Raw genomic sequence first — 6,722 nt, forward strand, 5'->3', positions numbered from 1 at the left:
GAACTCATTATCTCTTATTTTTCTCTTATACAAATTGTCTGATTTCTTTGTCCTATTTTGACCATTCAAATGGTTAAGAACTCATTAAGTACTTTCCTTTTGTATGATGTAGATGCCAATAATTCGCTCTTCAGTTTTGTAGCGAAAATAGTACCCGAAGTTTATAGATCTTTATTCCTTCTTGTCGATGAGACGAGGACTGATTTCTACACATATATTTACTGCAGATCTGGAAATAGGTTTAAAGGAAAGATTTAGAAGGTGAAGGAGCTGATAAAGAGCATGCTAAATTCTCACTGTCTTAATTATTTTTGGTGTACAATGCAATTCATGTATAGGTTTGGTGCTTTGTGCTGATAAGAATTCTCTGATTGGCATCATTTGCAGTAACTGTGGTGATCCAGGACGCTTTCAAGATTACAAGTTCAGTAGTGGCAACTTGAACTTATGTAAGAATAAACAGGGTGATTTTTCATTCTGAAGAGTTTCCTAACTGTTGACTTTAAGCCTTCATAGTTACATCGTGGGATTATGAATAAGATGGTGCTAATTATATTTTGAGTGAATTTCTGGTGTGTATTATTCAGACTAGCCCTTGAACTAAATAAAGAGAAGTCAAAGATAGCATGCAGTTGCAGGAGTTGGAATTTTGTTTCTGCTGCTCCTGTCTGTCTTTGAGAAGCACCGATGCACCACCAATATAATAAGTTGTTAAACGATTCAAGAGGACTATGAACCATGGATAAATGCAACAGCAAGGTTAGTATGCATAGGCATGCAGAGGAGGCGCGCCCTGGGCGCGCCCCTGCCCCTAGTACAACACAATAAGAGTGGCACAAAGGGCGAACGCTGGCGAGAGCCACGTCCTCGTTTTTACTGTGTCGAGGTAAAAAAAATAAAGCCATTGCAAGTGGAAAAGCACATCGATCCCCACATCCCACCTCCCTTTCCTCCCCAAGCACACGACTTTTCCTCTGGTCGCTGTCACTCGCCTCTCTCTCCAGCGCGCTCTCTCTCTCTCTCATCCTCTCTCCACCTCTCGGCCGCCAGCCGATTCCGGCCGTTACCGGCTGTCTCAGGCCCCGCCTAACACTCCGTCGTGTTCTCCTCCACCGCTAATGTAGTAGCGCACTATGCTGTCTTGGACGCCGACGCGGCCCCTCGACGGCAGTGATCTTCCCACCGCCGGGCTCCACAGCCTGCTCACCCTGCCCTACCCCAGGCTCCACTATAAGAAATATGTCAACTAGTGACCTTCTGTTAGTGACCCTGGAAGAAATGGTCATAGATCTATGACCATTTCAGACCAATTGGTCAAAAGCTGTTCAGGGGGCTCCAAACCCTAAACCATTGTGACCATTTTGGCCAGAAAGGTCGTAATTTCCTTACATGAAATAGTCATAAAGCAAACATCGCTAGTCCGCTGCCTTATTTCTAGTTGTTAACGACCAATATAGATGGTCATAGCCTTGTAAATTGTGGTGGGTTGCTATGACTAGGCGCCACCTCATCAGTTTTGCCTATGTGTCATGTCCATGTGGCAGTTTTTGCCCTAGGTTGTGAAACAACCTATATTTCTGTCATTCCCAAAATTCCCAAAAAAACTCATAAATTCTTTGGGTCATATCTTCGTCAAATATGTAAAAACCTTCCTTGCCTAGTTCAAAAATAATTCAAAAATATTCATTTTCCTATTCTATTCAGAACAACAGTTTGTGAAGGAAGTACCACTTTGGCATGTCCAAATAGTATCCATTTTCTATAGTGCTTTCCTATGCCCAAATAACCATCCTCCACCAAATGCCAGCTCAATCCATTCATTATTTTGAGCCGAGCTTCAACATTCGTAGTTATGTCCAGTGTGGTAGTTTGCAAAGCAAGTACCACCTAGGCTCCTCCTTTTGAGCTGAAAATTTGTGAAGATGGTCTTCGTAGTAACTGATCATCCTCAGCCAAAACTCACGCCCATTAGCCATGTACATTTCCGTACCGCTAATCAAACACTTGGCTGCTAATTCATGTTCGAGCATCGATCGGTCTCCGCGTGAGAATCTTATGTTGTAATTTTCTTCCTAGCACCTACCTGGGGAGTGCCCAACCCACTAGACATGCCTAGGCCGCCCAGAACACAAGGCAACACCGGGGTCACGCGGTGACCACGCGGCGGGCATGCGAGTTTACGCGCTCTAGAGTTAGGGCCATCGGCCACCGCCCAAACCTCGACGTATCGCCACCAAACCATGTATTTATGATTAAATAGGTACTTATGTACCTAGAAATGATTTTTGGTAAAAAATAAATAGCAAACTATGAGACAGCTGCAGTTCAAATTTGACCCGCTTCCAGCTGAATCGGCGGGAATTTGTCTTTTTCACGAGAGGTGGATCAAAACTTTTTACACCCAACTATTTTGTCAATTGTGCATTAAATATGGACTATTATTTTAGAAAAATGATTTGGTCCAATTTTGCAACAATTATTTGGGAGGTCCTTCACAAAAAAACCTCCTTTCGGGCACTCGGAAAATGGAAAATGAATTTTCCTTGCAAAGAAAATAAAAACTCCCTTAGGAAACATTGTTTACAATTCCAATATGCACCCTTGTGCACAACATGAGATCATTTGAACAAACTATGCCATGAATGTGGCCATAAGATTGATCATTTGGCTTGAAAGCCATGAATCTTCACGCATGATAGCTCATTTCTGAGAACACTTTTTAAAAATAATTGTCTTATTACAAGTTTATTATTTTTCCTAGAAACTTGGTCACATATAATGACACAATGCGAAGGTTTTCCAATTTTTTGATTTTTTTTTATTTTTTTATGCCTTTTTCAAAATGCGGTCAAAACGGCGGGCTTGACCGTTCCTAGCTAGTGGTTGAATCTTGGAAATTTTTTGACGTTTCTCTGATTAAATAGATACTTATGTACCTATAAATGATTTTTGGAAAAAATAAAGAGAAAACTATGAGACAGTTGTAGTTCAAATTTGACCCGCTCCCTACTGAATCGGCAGGAATTTGTCTTTTTCACGAGAGGTGGATCGAAACTTTTGACACCCAACCATTTGGTCAACCGTGCATTAAATTTGTCCTAGTATTTTAGAAAATTGATTTTGTCTAATTTTGCAACAAATATATGGTAGGTCCTTCACAAAAGAACTCATTTCGGGCACTCGGAAAATGGAAAATTGATTTTTTGTGCAAAGGAAATAAAAACTCCCTTTGTAAATATTGTTTGCAAATCCAAGATGTAAACTTGTGCAAAATATGATATCATTTGAACAAATATTTGATAGGACTTTCACAAAAAAACTCATTTTAAGCACTGAAAAATGGAATGAAATTTTTATCTTGAATCGATCACGACCAATTTATATGGTCATAAGGTCATCAAATGGTTTGCTACGTTCTGATTGGTCCATGAGCATATCACGCGGATCATGCATCAACCGCCGTAGGATGCTTCCAGATCCAACGGCAGCCCTCACCCCCTTAGCCAACCGCAACCCAACTACCCAAACCCTGACCCACACCCGCACTCCTCCTCCCTCGGCTCCTTGCCGCCGCCACCTCCTCCCCCTTCCAGATCAAGACAGAGCGAGAGCTCGCATCCTCCCTTACAGATCGCTACCGCCACCTCCCTCCGGTGGAGCTCGCCGCCGTCCATGGCCTCCTCCATGCCCTCCTTTTCTCACCCCTCCCCTTCCCTCACCAGGAGGGAGAGAAGAACCCGAGGGAGGGAGATCCAACGTGATCTAGCCTCGACCTCCACTGCCTCGGCCTCGCACCTCGCCGGAGCAGCTCTACCGTCGGCCGAAGTTGCGCAGGTCGCCATGTTCCCCCGCTCTTCTTCCTCCCTCTGTTTATCTCTTCCTTTTTTCTATCAAGTCTCAACCCCCCTCTGTACTTCTCTTTGCAAGGAGACCGCCATGGACTTCCTCATCGAGCCGTCGCCGGAGTTCCAAGTCCGCGCCGCTCGAAACCGTCTTCAACCTCCATCGACCCTTGTTCCTCCATGTCCCGCCAAGCGCGCACCAAGCCGTCGCCGCGTCGAGCTCCACCGCCCAAGTCCGTCGTCCCGCCGCCCGCCGGACCTCCCTGGCTGTCTTCCTCCACTGCATCTCGTCGCTCCTCGAACGCACCAAGTCCCCCTGCATCAAGCACCGCCCTCGCCCAGACGCATCGAGCGTTGGTGCTCTTCTGCCTCATCGGGTGGATGACACCCAGCGCACTCACGTGCATGGGGTCAAGGGCGTTGACCGTGCCCCTGCCTGGGCAGATCGCCAGCGCCTCCCGGCTCGATCCCCTGCTCTACCGCTCGCATGGTACGCTCCCTCGCTCCCTCCGTCCCCTCTCCTCGAGTTGATGAGATCTGAGAGAAGCCGACGAGTGGCCGTTTGGTGCGGCACGGGACAGAGGCCATGTGCTCTGCTCAAGGACTTGTTTTAATCCTGATATATCTGATGAAATAGTACTTCTCTACTTCACTGTTCAATCAGGTAATGCAGAATCCCAGTTCCAGAATGTTTTTCAAACTATATTTGCTAGAAAAACGATCTTATATTATTTACATGGGTCAATCTCGACCATCATGATTCCTAAGCTAATAAGGTTGGTTATGTGCTCTCCTTGCAGCAGCCTGAGCTCCGGCAAGGTTGATCTGGACGGCTCGGCAGCGTCACCGGCGGTGAGAACCCCCCCTCCCTTTGCGGCTATGGACGAACTGGTTTGCGTGTTGCCTCCTGCCTTTTGTGCTCGCGTTGCGGTGGTTAGGTTAATAAAAATTGAACTAATTAACTACTGTAAGCGATTCTGCAATTGTTTGTGGATCTGGTAGCAAGCTGTATGAACCATAGTTTAGCTGCTTTAGATAACTACTACTTAGGTTAATAACAATTAGTAGGACTTCATCACAGTTCTTCTGTAGTTCCCTTTAGCTGCTTTAGATAACCATAGGTCTTATGTAGTTGTAGCTGGACTGTTAATTTGGTACTCCATCACATCGGTGTGGGTTTTGGCAGTACGAGTGTACTGCCACAATGTCACCAGCTGGTGCAATTGCAACCAGTAGAAATGAGAATATAGTATTGGCAATTTGGCATAATATACACCTGAGTCGGATAAGACTTAGGACAATGTCCTTTGAGGCTGCAGAAGATTAGTTGCTAGTTGCTACCATGTGCGTAGGATAAGATCAGATGCTGCTGCAGGATAGTTATCCTCTTCGTATGGCAATATGCTTATTTTCCTTGGTTCCAACTACGCAGCGAATTCTCTTTCAAAAAAAATGTGGCGCATGCATGAGGATCAATCCTGTTGACTGCGTGACAATCATGTTTCTCATCGTTGTAATTTTTAGTTTTGAAAAAAATACATGTTTTCTTGATCTTCTGTTAAGTCTGTTTATTTATAAATCCAACTTCCATGTTTTTTTAGAGGAAAACCTGAAGAATGACCCCCAATGTTTCTGTGCAGGTAGTAACTCTAATAGGCCACTACACTTTCCAAATTCCAATGCTCGCGTGTTGGTCGTTCCCAAGTTTTCACTACCCTGAGTATGTACTCTACCGTACATTTCCAAAAATTCTTCCTCTCATTCACCTGATGCATACTTGTTCAATGTGTTTTCGTGAAGTTATTAGACATACAATACTTTTGAAATACCCATACTGTAACTGACCAAAGAACTAGAAGCAAAAGACATACAGTACATCACCTTTCAAATGCTCAATACTGTAGCTGACACACTAGAGAACTAGAAGAATAACCTGCATTAGAAACACTCGCTGGGTGCTTCCCTTGCCCCTGGCAATGTCAATGAATCATAGTGGTACTATAGGCACCGAAGAAATTGTGGCATGTTGTTTAATTTGTTTATCCATTTGTTGCAATATGTGCACTGTTGTGGTGAAACTCTAGTGTTTCTGCAACCTACAAGTGCGTATGGGCACTGATTTCTAGAAGTATTTGAGTTGACATCTTTGTTGGTTTAGATAGTACATAAATTTTGAAGCGCGGTTGATTTGCTTCTGGTTTTTGAAACAGAGCTGACTATAGTTATGCATGAACGAGAATATGCTTGTAACTAGTGATAAATAGACCAGCTTTGCAGTTTGCCACATTGGTGATGTAAATGCTCCTAAATGATGATATCTTAGCAAGTGCTTTCTGCGATGTTTAACCTTGTTACTATCGTCCATAAGTATTGCCATTGATTTTGATATATGAGCACTAGTGTTTCCTGCTTACAGCAAGCTATGTATTGTACATGTGTCCATTTTACCTGTGTAAATAGTTTGTTTCATACCTAGTAACATGTTTCCTCATAATGAATTATTCGTGCCATGTGAATCATTGCTGCTATCCTGCTACTAATGGATACATGGACGAAATGCACAGTTTCCTGTCAAGTAGTGTTTGTTTGGTGACAGGATGCTATTTTTTCCTTCCAAGTATAATGCTCCTTTCATGTAGTGATGATACTACATCTATTTCATTTCATGTTTATGCCTCTTCCAGAAAATGTGTTGCACCTACAATAATCAATCTAACTTATCCATTTTATTGTATAGGCCTTCGAGTACAAGAGGCTGCTACTTGATTATAACAGCGAACACGACCAACAAGCTCCGCCAGCGCGAGGCAAGCGACGACATGCTCGGTTACCCCCACCTGTGAGTCGCGCTCCCCTGCCCAGCCGCCCCTCCGTGAGTCG

The 6,722-nt window shown here is 44.0% G+C and overlaps 1 long non-coding RNA gene across 1 annotated transcript; it reads left to right on the top strand.

Moving 5' to 3' along the window:
* Positions 1 to 87: 87 nt before the first annotated feature.
* LOC119289242 lies at positions 88 to 561 on the top strand. The gene is made up of 2 exons (XR_005141466.1): positions 88 to 261; positions 388 to 561. It is a non-coding gene; the product is annotated as an uncharacterized LOC119289242 (long non-coding RNA).
* Positions 562 to 6,722: the final 6,161 nt, after the last annotated feature.

This window comes from Triticum dicoccoides, chromosome 4A (genome assembly GCF_002162155.2).
Source record: "Triticum dicoccoides isolate Atlit2015 ecotype Zavitan chromosome 4A, WEW_v2.0, whole genome shotgun sequence".
NCBI lineage: Eukaryota > Viridiplantae > Streptophyta > Magnoliopsida > Poales > Poaceae > Triticum > Triticum dicoccoides.